A 12,810-nucleotide genomic window follows, 5' to 3' on the forward strand; every position below is an offset into this window, starting at 1 on the left:
AGGTCATTGCAGAGCACCGAGCCGATCTCGCTGTGCTATGCTGCTGTTTCCCACCAGCCAACTGTTTTACATTCAGTAGTTTATATATGTCAATGCTACTTTCACTTCACCCCAGCTTTGCCCTCCCACCCCATGTCATCAAGTCCTTTCTCTGTCTACCTCTTTATTCCTGCCCTGTAACTAGATTCATCAGTACCATTTTTTTTTTTAAGATTCATATATATGCGTTAGCATACAGTATTTATTTCTCTCCTGACTTACTTCACTCTGTATGACAGACTCTATGTCCATCCACCTCACTAAAATAAAGCAATTTCGTTTCTCTTTATGGCTGATAATATTCCACTGTATATATGGGCCACATCTTCTTTATCCATTCATCTGTCAATGGACATTTATGTTGGTTCCATGTCCTGGCTATTGTAAATAGTGCTGCAGTGAACATTGTGGTACATGTGTCTTTTTGAATTATGGTTTTCTCGGGGTATATGCCCAGTAGTGAGATTGCTGGGTCATATGGTAACTATTTTTAGCTTTTTAAGGAACCTCCATACTGTTTTCCATAGTGGTTGTATAAATTTACATTCCCACCAACAGTAGAGGAGGCTTCCCTTTTCACCACACCATTTCCAGCATTTATTTTTTCTAGCTTTTTTGATAATGGCCATTCTGACCGGAGTGAGGTGATACCTCACTGTAGTTTTGATTTTCATTTCTCTAATAATTAGTGATGTTGAGCATCTTTTCGTGTGTCTCTTGTCCATCTGGATGTTTTCCTTGGTGAAATGTCTATTTACGTCTTCCACCCATATTTTAACTGGATTGTTTGTTTATTTGATATTGAGCTGCATGAGCTGTTTGTATATTTTGGAGATTAATCCTTTGTCTGTTGTTTCATTTGCAAATATTTTCTCCCATTCTGACGGCTGTCTTTTCATCTTGTTTATGGTTTCCTTTGCTGTGCAAAGGCTTTTAAGTTTAATTAAGTCCCATTTGTTTATTTTTCTTTTTATTTCTATTACTCTAGGAAGTGGTTCACAAAAGGTCTTGCTGTGTTTTATGTCAAATTGTTTGACATACGTTTTCCCTAAAATTTTATAGTGTCTGGTCTTACATTTAGGTCTTTAATCCATCTGGAGTTTATTTTTGTGTATGGTGTTAGGTAGTGTTCTAATTTCATTCTTTTACCTGTAGCTGTCCAGTTTCCCCTGCACCACTTATTGAGGAGGCTGTCTTTTCTCCATTGTATGTTCTTACCTCCTTTGTCATAAACGAGGTGCCCATATGTGCATGGGTTTATCTCTGGGCATTTTATCCTGTACCATTAATCTATATTTGTATTTTCATGCCAGCCCCATACTGTCTTGATTACTGTAGCTTTGTGGTATAGTTTGAAGTCGGGGAGCCTGATTCCTCCAACTCCACTTTTCTTTCTCAAGATTGCTTTGGCTATTCAGGGTCTTTTGTGTTTCCATACTAATTGTAAGATTTTTTGTTATAATTCTGTGAAGAATGATATTGGTGTAAGTGTTGTGTTAAAGTCTCCTACTATTATTGTGTTACTGTCGATTTCTCCTTTCATGGTTGTTAGCATTTTCCTTATGTATTGAGGTGCTCATATGTTGGGTGCGTAAACATTTATAATTGTTATATGTTCTTCTTGGATTGATCCTTTGATCATTATGTAGTGCCCCTCCTTCTCTCTTGTAACTGTCTTTATTTTAAAGTCTATTTTATCTGATATGAGTATTGCTACTCTGACTTTCTTTTGATTTCCATTTGCATGGGATATCTTTTTCCATCCCTTCACTTTCAGTCTGTATGTGTGCCTAGGTCTGAAGTAGGTCTCTTGCACACATCATATATATGGGTCTTGTTTTTGTATCCATTCAGCCAGTCTGTGTCCTTTGGTTGGGCATTTAATCCATTTACATTCAAGGTTATTATCGATATGTATGTTCCTATTACCATTTTCTTAATTGTTTTGGGTTTGTTTTTGTGGGTCTTTTTCTTTTCTTGTGTTTTCCACTTAGAGAAGTTTCTTCAGCCTTTGTTGTGAAGCTGCTTTGGTGGTGCTGAATTCTCTTAGCTTTTGTTTGTCTGAAAAGCTTTTGACTTCTCCATAGAATCTGAATGATATCCTTGCTGAGTAGAGTAATCTTGGTTGTATGTTTTTCTCTTTCATCACTTTAAGTATGTCCTGCCACTCCCTTCTAGCCTACAGAGTTTCCACTGAAAAATCTGCTGGTAACCTTATGGGGATTCCTTTGTATGTTATTTTTTGCTTTTCCCTTGCTGCTTTTAATATTTTTTCTTTGAATTTAATTTTTGTTAGTTTGAGTAATATGTGTCTTGGTGTGTTTTTCCTAGGGTTTATCCTGTATGGGACCCTCTGTGCTTCCTGGACTTTGGTGACTACTTCGTTTCCCATGTTAAGGAAGTTTTCAACTATAATCTCTTCAAATATTTTCTCAGACCCTTTCTTGTTCTCTTCTTCTGAGACCCCTATAATTCGAATGTTGGTGCATTTAGTGTTTTCCCAGAGGTCTCTGATATTGTCTTCAAGTCTTTTCATTCTTTTTTCTTTATTCTGCTCCTTGGCTGTTATTTCCACCATATTGTCTTCCAGCTCACTTATTCGTTCTTCTGCCTCAGTTATTCTGTTATTGATTCCCTCTAGTGTAGTTTTCATTTCAGTTATTGTGTTGTTCCTCTCTGTTTGTTTGTTCTTTACTTCTTCTAGATCTTTGTTAAACATTTCTTGTGTTTTCTTAATCCATTCTTCCATTCTATTTCTGAGGTTCTGGATCATCTTTACTATTATTGCTGTGAATTCTTTTTGAGGTAGATTGCCTATTTCCTCTTCCTTTATTTGGTCTTGTAGGTTTTTACCCTGCTCCTTCATCTGTGACATATTTTTTTGCTGTCTCTCTTTTTATTTTTTTTTTAGTGGAATTGTGTTTCTGTCTTACTGGTTGTTTGGCCTGAGGCTTCCAACACTGGAGTTTGTAGGCTATTGGGTAGAGCTGGGTCTTGGAGCTGAGATGAGGACCTCCATGAGACCCCACTCTGATGAATATTCCCTGGGGTCTGAGGTTCTCTGTTTGTCCAGTGGTTCAGACTCGGAGCTCCCATTGCAGGAGCTTTGGCCCGACCCTGGACTTATGAACCAAAATCCCACAACCCACATGGGGTGGCAAAAAAAAGAAAAGAACAATAACAAAGTAAAAAATACAATTAGACTAGGCAACCAACAGATATGTTAGAAAGAATGTAAAAAATATATATAGGTGAATCAACAACCAGGAGGTACATCAGTACCACAGTAGTGAAAAAGAGGAGAGAAAAGAAAAATAGAAAAAAGAAAAGGGGGCAGAAGGCTGTGGCTGTGGAGGGTGAGGCCTAAGCAAGGACAAGGTTTGGGTGGTAGGCGGGGCCAATGCTCAGGACCCACAAGGCTGGAATAGGCCCTGGGGGGTGTGGGGGTGGGATTTAGGCTCAAGGAACAGAAGGGGCCCAGGCATGCTCCCCACCCTGTTCTCAGAGGGTAGGGGACCTCACCTGGGAGCCCAGCAGGCTTCCTGGGCTTGACTGAGCAGTGCAAACATCTTCCTCTCCTCTCCCGCTCCTCCGGTCTGGGGTCTGGGAGGGCCCCTCCTGCCTGCCTCTTCTGATCTCCCCAGCCTCCTTCCTATGCCCCCAAGGACCCACTTGGCCTGGAGGGGGGTTTGAAGGGCAGAGGACAGGCCTGAGAGCTCAGCAGGCTCTCCATGCTCGAGTGGGTGGGGCAGTCGCCCTCTGCTCCTCCTAGTTGGATATTTTGAACCCTTATTAATAGTAGGATACATTGTTTTTAACTAAGATCAAAAGTCATACATTAAATTTAATATAAACAGAGATGGATTGTACTCAAGTATATTATAAAATTCTGTTTTTTATTAAAGGGATACCAAATAGAACCATGGATTTTCTACTCTGTTTAAAAAGTCTGATTTTAGTTAAAACAATTAGTCTCACGAGACCCCCTCCCTTATGTTGGTGAGAATGCTGGACAGTTGAACTAGTGCTGGGATTTGCGTCCTAGAACTAAACAGCCTGAGTCTTGCATTTATTCACAGTCGATGATGTTGACAGTACTGATGCCTCATGACACAGTCTAGAGTAGCAGAATAAAGTTAGAGTGAAAAAGTATAATATTAGTCAATACAATGAATAATTATTGAAGAATATTTGTATTTGACCACAAAAATTATACTGCAGTATTTTTGCATTTTAATCACGAACACAGTTATTCCTCTACCACGTAGGATTGAGGTATAATTTGAGTTCCATTATATACATATTTATTTATTTAGCAACTTGTTGCTATGAGAATGGGTTAAACCAATAAATGATGAGGCTTGAGAACTTGACTTCCTTAAACCACAAATATATAGTATACAATAAATTTTGAACAATCATAATATTTTATAACTTGAATACTTTGTCTTATCACAAAAATATTCATTGTAGAATATTTAGAAAAAAATTAAGCAAAAAAAAAAATCCCTGAAATCACTCATAATCCTACTACCCAGAGATAAACACTGTTAACTTTGTCTTCTATGTCATTAAAGTTTTAAAATATGCACCCAAACTTCTCTAACACAACTGGAATTGTTGTGTAAATGTTATTACATCCTACTTTTTAAAAAATTTGATTAAGTTTAAGTATCTCTGCACCTCCTTGGTCTTTGGGTAGAGATGTGGGTATGGTAACCTCTCCAATCTTTCTGGCTTTTACCTTCACTTTCTTCATAGAACCTTAAGTCTAGGTCAAATTGTTATGTCTGTATATTCTATTGGTGACTCCCTTTGTTCCTAAGATGATCTTCTGCATTCCTTGCCACATGGTTCCTTGTATCACCATGTCCTGCTTGTACTATCGTCGTATCCCACCAACCTGTTGGAGAAATTACTGTGCCCAACAGGCTTCTCTGTTGTTCCACTGGGCATCGCCACTGATGTCATGGGGTCTCACGGGGCAAATTATATGGGAAATTCAATGGTGCAGCATGAAAACCTGCCTTTGCCCTCTTTATGTTATGGTCTGTTAGAGGATATTAAATGAATACTGCAATACCCCAGTGGTGCAAGAGGGAAATAGTAAAACAAACTACTAAAAATAAAATAGTAAAAATAATAAAACAAATAGTAAAAGAGTAAAATGCAAGCAGATACTTAAAACGACTATGTTTTAATGTACTATTAAATGGTACATGATACCAATCACATGTATCATCAGGCCTTGTGGAGTTGGAGGCACCTGCTGCTCCAAGGTGCTCGAGGCCCTGGCTCAACACAACAAAAGATTGTGAACAGACCACACTGTGTGATGTGAAGAGAGTGACTGTATGTGAAGACAAGAAGATGACACAGGAGGATTTGCCTCAATTCAGTTCTTCCTATAAAATCTCCCCCTGTCCTCCAACACTGTAGCCCAGATGTCTGAGGATGTCGTCTTGCTCTTGACCTTCTTCACGTGGCCTTTTCCTTGGGGGTTCGATGAGAATATTAGGGGGAACTTGAGCTTCCTCTAGAGTGTGCCTCAGTTAATGTAGACCTTAGACCTTACCTGGGAAAGGCTCAAGTGGTGATTTGGAGGCCCGCTTAAATAACATTTTGTTCTTAAGTGCCTTCCATGGATATCTGCTAAAACCTGTATATAGTTACTCGCATTTCTCCTTCCAGGAGACCAGGTTCCTGATGATAAAGATTATTGTGTTCCTGTTTAAAAATACGTTTCCCAAGATTTTCCCCAGAGATTGGCATGCAACAGATGTTAAGAAGCATTCCAGGAGACACGGATCATCAGGCAAGTGTGTAAAACATTTTTCTCACAATTCTTATTACTTACCTTGTGTTTGTAGACCTCCTCAGTTTACAGCCCTGGCTGGATTTTAAAATCACCTAGACCTTGCTCCCAGATATTCTCGTTTAATTGTTCAAAAGTCGGACCTGGTCATTGAATTTTTTAAAAAAATTCTTCATGTGATTCTAATAGTGAGTATTGCCAACCATTACCTTAGGAAATGCAAATGTCAGATGCTTTGTAGCCATAGCAATCGTTCTACTGTGAGTGTTCTTTGAAATATCTAATATAGATTTTTTAGACTGTGGAGATTGCCTTTAAAGTTGAAATTTCTCAGGCATATTGGAAGTTCTTTAAAAAAACGATTTTCATCGTTTTTCAAAAAATAAATTGCTGTTTTCTTCATCCCTCGTACCTAAACATGTTGGGTTTCAAATTATCTTTGTTTATCTGCTATGCCTCCAGTTTTAAAGGAAAATTGGTCATGTTTGCTTGTTGTGTTTTTAAGTATGAAACTATGTGATTAGATCCATTTTAGGATTTGGGAGACGAAAACATTTTTGAAATAGCTGCTATTTAGGTTGCAGGAGGCATAACTTAAAACAGGCAAACCCACAATGAGGTGAATTGAGGACTGAGTTTTTCCACTTGCTGTTGTTGGGACCAAGTCAGTATCTGTCCAGTTTGAATGAGCCCCATGGATGTATTTGCTCTGGCATTGCTAGCCAAACTAAGTCTACCACTTTGGCCAAGAAGCTCACTACATTTATTCTTACTCACTACATTTATTCTTACTGGTTGACAGTTTTATTTGTGATCCCTATTTAAAATGGAGAAATTGAGCCCAGCCCTTAAGACTTTGGCTTTGGTAAAACTGCTTTGGGCAAGATACAGAAGGCTAAAGAAGGAGAGACTGAAACTTTTCCTTCGTAAACCTTTCCTCTGTAAAGTTGGCATGCTGTAACCTACTAAATGGTGGGTGAGTTCAAGCACCGTGTTCAGTGCCAGCATGAGCTAGAATTTCTTTACCAGGGAGCACACTGGTTCCTTGTCACTCATGGTGTCAGTACTTTTAAGTCACATGTCCCAGAAGAACCTTCTTAAACTTTTGAAGTTTTATAAATATCAATTTGTGGCTTTGGTTTATGTGTTGGGAGACATATGTGGCTTCATAGGTGCTTGTAGCTGTTTGCAAACTTTTTGTCTTATAGGACTTCAAAAAATGAGTCAGCAATTATAAAATGTTAAAGAATAACCTCAAAGGGAGCAACTTGTATTTGTAATGAGAGAGAAAATGTTTTCTCTAATCTTTACAATTTTCATCCTTACATTTCTGGTATATGAATACTGAGGTTAAAACAGTTTTAAAAAAAAGACAAGGGGAAAAATGTCAATCATGGATTGAAAGGTTTATCGAAAAGGAGACTGACAGCCAATAAGAGTGGCAGTAGAGAAGTAATAAATATTGCATTTAATTAAGCATTAATTTTTATGTCTTTATTGAAACATAAAAGGACAGTCAGGAAAAGGAATCTGTGAGTGAGACTCATAAACTATCCTATTCTCTTTCAAGAATTTGAAAGATATTCATTCTTGGTAGCATCCTATATATGTAAGGTGGACCTTTATTTCACCAAAACCTATCTAACAATGCTTCCCTTACTTCCGGATCAGTCCTAGAAGAATGTTGGGCATACCAGACACTTGACTATTGTGAAGTCCTAGTCCCTGATCACTTCCTGATCTTAGCAAGGTGACCTGTGAACCTGTCAGTTCTCCACTTTTCGTGGACATCAACCGGGCTCTCCCAAAGTGCACCCTACAAATAACTATTGAAAATATGTGCTCTTGGTTTTCAGCATTCCCCTTCCCCTCTGGAACCTCCTATTGGCAGAGTCTGTACAGGCGCCAGGTGGCAAAGCAGAGATGCGGTGAGAGTCTCCGCTCCAGCATCACAGAGTTTAGAAGGGTGGGAAAGGAGTCGGAGACAGCTCAAAACCTGGCAGATGACCTCGAATTTTAAAAGCATTGGTTCTGATGGAACCGTGCAAGGGCAAGGAAGTCAGAGGTGGATCAGCTTTTCTCTATCAGGATTTAAAATGAGAAATAACCAGAAAGATCGATCATAGAATTGCCTTCTCAGGAAAATTTCAAGACTACAGTAGACATATCAAAGCAAGGCTGGTGATGCAAATGCTTTACTTCTCAAATCTGTTTGTGATAATTAAACCTCTGTCACCTGGGGCAGCCTTAGTTCTCAGAGCTCCTGGTACAAGCCTCTTCCCTTGGGTGGATTTTTGGCTTTTCTCCCAGACTGGTTTTGGCCCCCAAAACCAGTCTTCACTTCCACCCCAAGCAAAGAAACTGAAGAAACCGAGACTGGCTCTTGCCTCCAGGCCAGGGGAAACGTCTGCTTCTCTGAAGTTGCCGAAGGAAGAAAAAGAACAGCAAGAAGCAATTGAACATATTGATGAAGTACAAAATGAAACAGACAGACTTAACGAACAAGCTAGTGAGATTTTGAAAGTAGAACAGAAATATAACAAACTCCGCCAACCATTTTTTCAGAAGAGGTCAGAATTGATCGCCCAAAGCCCAGATTTTGGGGTAACAACATTTGTTAACCATCCACAAGTGTCTGCACTGCTTGGGGAGGAGAATGAAGAGGCGCTGCATTATTTGACAAGAGTCGAAGTGACAGAGTTTGAAGATATTAAATCAGGTTACAGAATAGATTTTTCTTTTGATGAAAACCCTCACTTCGAAGATAAAGTTCTCTCCAAAGAATTTCATCTGAATGAGAGTGGTGATCCATCTTCGAAGTCCACTGAAATCAAATGGAAATCCAGAAAGGATCTGACAAAACGCAGAATAAAGCCAGCAGGAAGAGACAGCATGAGGAACCAGAAAGCTTCTTCACCTGGCTTACTGAGCATCCTGATGCAGGTGCAGATGAGTTACGAGAGGTCATCAAAGATGCTATGTGGCCAAATCCATTACAGTACTACTGGTTCCAGACGTGGTTGATGAGGAAGGGAAAGAAGAAGATGACAATGAAAAGGAAGAAGGATTGGAAGATATTGATAAAGAAGGGGATATGGATGAAGGTGAAGAAGATGAAGATGATGATGAGGGGGAGGGAGGAGAGGAAGATGAAGGAGAAGATGACTCATGGAACACTGATGGATTCTGACCTTCTTTTTTAAATTTTCTCCCGTCCCTGGGAGCAAGTTACAGTCTTTTTTTTTTTTTTTCTCCTCCTCTTGTGCTCAGTCACCCTGTTTTTGAGGTCTCTTTTCTCTTTTATACCATGGCTCACAACTTATTTTGGGGGGAAATACCTTGAGCAGAATTCAGTGGGAAAAGAATCTCTATCCTTTTCTGTTCCAAATTCTCTTTTACCCCTTCCTGTCTCAACAAAAACTTTGTGGAATCAACACCACCATGCTCTGTGGGAAAACAGAAGACCCTTCTGCTCCCTTAGGTCTGCTGGAAGCTGGAGGGTGCTAGGCCCCTGTGTAGTAGTGCATAGAATTCTAGCTTTTTCCTCCTTTCTCTGTATTTTGGGCTCAGAGATTACACTGTGTCTCTATGTGAATATGGACAGTTAGCATTTACCAGCATGTATCTGTCTACTTTCTCTTGTTTAAAAAAAGAAAGAAAAAACTTTAAAAAATGGGGTTATAGAAGGTCAGTAAAGGTTGGGTCTGAGATGTTTGGGTGGGTTAAGTGGGCATCTTGACAACATGGCTTCTCCTTTGGCATATTTAATTGTGATGTTTAATGGACATCCTTGCAGTTTCAGATGACAATTTTAAAATAAAATTCTCTCCTAATGATGACTTGAGCCCTGCCATTCGATGGGAGAAGCAGCAGAACCTGTAGGATCTTATTTGCAATTGACATTCTCTGTTGTAATTTTATTCCTGTTTATTTAAAATTTTTTCTTTTTGTTTCGCTGGAAAGGAAACATGATGCTCACTTTAAGCGTTAGAAGTGTACAGGTTGCTTTGTTACGATAAAACTAAATGCGTACACAAAGGAAAAAAAATCTGTTTGTATGTTCAGTTTTTACCACTTCTTGGGGATAATAAATTTCCTATGTAACTACTGGAAAAAAAAAGAAAAGATTCATTCAATGATCTATCACTATTTATAAAGGGTCTGTTTATCGTGAGTGAGGCAGTGTTCTGGGTGCTAGGGATAACTCAGTGAACATGACAGCTAAAAAGTCACTTTCTTGTGGACATTATATTTTATTAGGGAAAGAGAGAGAGAACACCCAATGAATCTAACAAATGAATAATATAGTACGTTGGAGGTTGCTAAGTGTTATGGAATAGAAATTGTGCAGGGATAAGGCCAATTCAGATTGTGGAGGTGATGGTAGTTTGCAATGTTCAATAGAGTGGTCAGGATAGGGGTATTTTAAATAATAAGATGCGGCAAAGACTTGAAGAAGGTGAGTGAGAGAGACATCTGGCTATCTGGGGGAGGAGTCTTCCAGACAGAGGGAAAAGCCACCCTGAGGTAATGGAACTGTAAATTCCAAGTTTCAAAGGAATGAAAAGAAATCAGAGGTTTAGAAAAAGGCTGGTGTCATGTCTGGCTGGATCATAAGGGGAAGGAGAGAATTATAGGTAGAAGGTAGACGATTGAACACTGTATGCTGTGTTGAGCTGGTTAGGCTTTGTCCTGTAGGGGTCAGCCCATCTTCCATACAAGGATGAGACCGTAGGCAGGGATTCTTTATATCTGCCAAAGACCTTTGGACAGAGGAGACACTCAATAAATGTCTAATGAATGAAGACGTGTTTGGTGACAAAACGCTTCTACAAGTAAAGTCGTGGGAGAACTATAAGAAATATAAGCTCACAACTGTGTGTATGAAAAAGAATATTGATGTTAACCTTAACCAGAGGTGTCTTTTTCCTAAGAATTGTTTTTCTTTTTCACAAAATAAATTATATGAGTGAATTGAACATCTGTAAGTAGTTTCCTATTGCTGTCAAAACAAATTACCATAAAGTCAATGGATTAAAACAATACAAATTTATGGTCTCACAGTTCTACAGATGGCTTAATTGGTTTCTTTGCTCTGTGTCTTGTCTCACAAAACTGAAATCAAGATGTCAGTGATCTGGGATCTTATCTGGAACTTCTGGGAAAGAATCCACTTCTAAGATCTTTTAGGTTGTTGGCAGACTCCAGTTCCTGTGGTTATAGATCCGAGGTCTCCGCTCTCTTGCCAGCTGTCAGCTGGGGTTTGCCTATAGCTCCTAGAGACTCTTCTCAGTCCTTGCACATGGGCCCTACATCTGAGCCAGGAACAATGTGCAGTTGAACCCTTCTCCTGCTTAGAATTTCTCTGACTTCCTCTTTCTGCTGTATCTTTCTTCTTCCTCTTCTAATGTATTTTTCAAACTTACCCTTTAACCTTTTCCTTCATAGGGTTATATGGAGTCCACCCTGATAAACCAGGATAATCTTCTTGCTTGAAGGTCAACTGATTAATAAGCTTTTTTACATATGCTAACAGTGCCTAGATAAATGATTGAATATTCAGGAAATGAGAATCTTGTTGGGGGGTTGGTGCATCTTTAGAATCCTGCCTACCACAATATCACATTCTGGGTTGATTCATGCCAAGTACTGACTGTCTTTCTAGAGCAGGACACAGCCAAAAACCTGCCCGCACAGGTTTAGGTGGTACCACAAAACCTGCTCTGTGGTGAAGAACTGACACAGAGGAAGTAACTCAATATAGATGCTGATGGGAAATGGGTGATAAATTGGGGGGCTCAATTTTTGAGGAATGTTGCAGTCTAATTTGCAATGCAGAAAAAGATCATTTTCTAGTTACATCAGTAGTGAGTAAATCAGAAAACAGGGAATATTGTGAGCCAAGGAGACAGTGGTCATCATTGCACAACTGACCTGTCTGTAGGCAGAGGTCCCCCTGGGTAGGGTTCAGGACAGGGCTTTGTTCCTTAGATGGTGGAAGACTACTAGAGTAGGCATGGAGTACTAGGCAGGGAACAGGTCAAAACTAAATTATAGGGCCAATTACAGAATGAGAAGACAGAGGAAGCAGAGATGTAATTCCAGCAATTTAGGGACAGAGAGCTGGCTGTGTGCAACCTTAGACAGCACCAATTTCTGACTCTTACTTTAAGTAAGTCATTTTCCCAAAAAAGCCCAATGCTTCTTCAATGGTGCCCTATGAATACAAATGTCCAGTCTAAATCCTTCTGTCTCTAGGAAATATACATTTTCTCCTCTTGTAAATGCAGTGACATATTTGATTTAATATATAACAAGGTAGATATCCTACTGTGTTTTAGAGGTATAGGAGGGCAGCATCTCTCAACCAGCTTTTATTGTATTGACTTTAAAATGTTTTATGCCTGGTTGTTTATTTTACCATGCATTTTCAAGAGTTTTAGAAGACAAAATATAAATGCAAACAGACATTTGCAGAGACAGAATAGAAGAACTTGGAACTTTTTCCCCCTCTTAGCTGTAATTACTTTAAAACATTTCTTTTTGTCTGAAAAAAGAGAATATCTCTGGTAAACTAGTAGGATTCTTGGATTTGGGAGGAGAATCTTAATTTGTCCTTTGGGGAAGACATCATCGATACACCTTAGAAGCAAAGTGAAGATTTTCAAAGCATCTGCTTTTAGAACTCTTTCCTGGGCCACATTTCCTGGACTCTGTCTTGTGACCAAAGACTTTCATACCACATATCCATTCATTATTAGATGTGTGTGCTGGGGGCGTGGAGCAGCTGGGGGAAAAGGTGATAATTACAAAATAGTATTACTCTGTTTTTAGTCAACTTGCTCCTCTATAATGAGCAAGTTTCTGCTTCACATTTTTTCTGCAGCTAGCTAACCTGGCCAAAACTTAATCTAGCAGATGATTGAGTGTGGCATTAGCCAACACCATACTGCTTC

At 39.2% G+C, this 12,810-nt stretch overlaps 1 pseudogene across 1 annotated transcript; it reads left to right on the forward strand.

The window, feature by feature from the left end:
- The first annotated feature begins 8,038 nt into the window (after window positions 1–8,038).
- On the forward strand, window positions 8,039–9,044 carry LOC309823193 (protein SET-like; annotated as a pseudogene). The gene has a single exon. The product of its transcript is annotated as a protein SET-like (transcript).
- Window positions 9,045–12,810: the final 3,766 nt, after the last annotated feature.

The sequence above is a fragment of the Grampus griseus genome, assembly GCF_964374135.1.
Source record: "Grampus griseus genome assembly, chromosome: 5".
Taxonomy (NCBI): domain Eukaryota; kingdom Metazoa; phylum Chordata; class Mammalia; order Artiodactyla; family Delphinidae; genus Grampus; species Grampus griseus.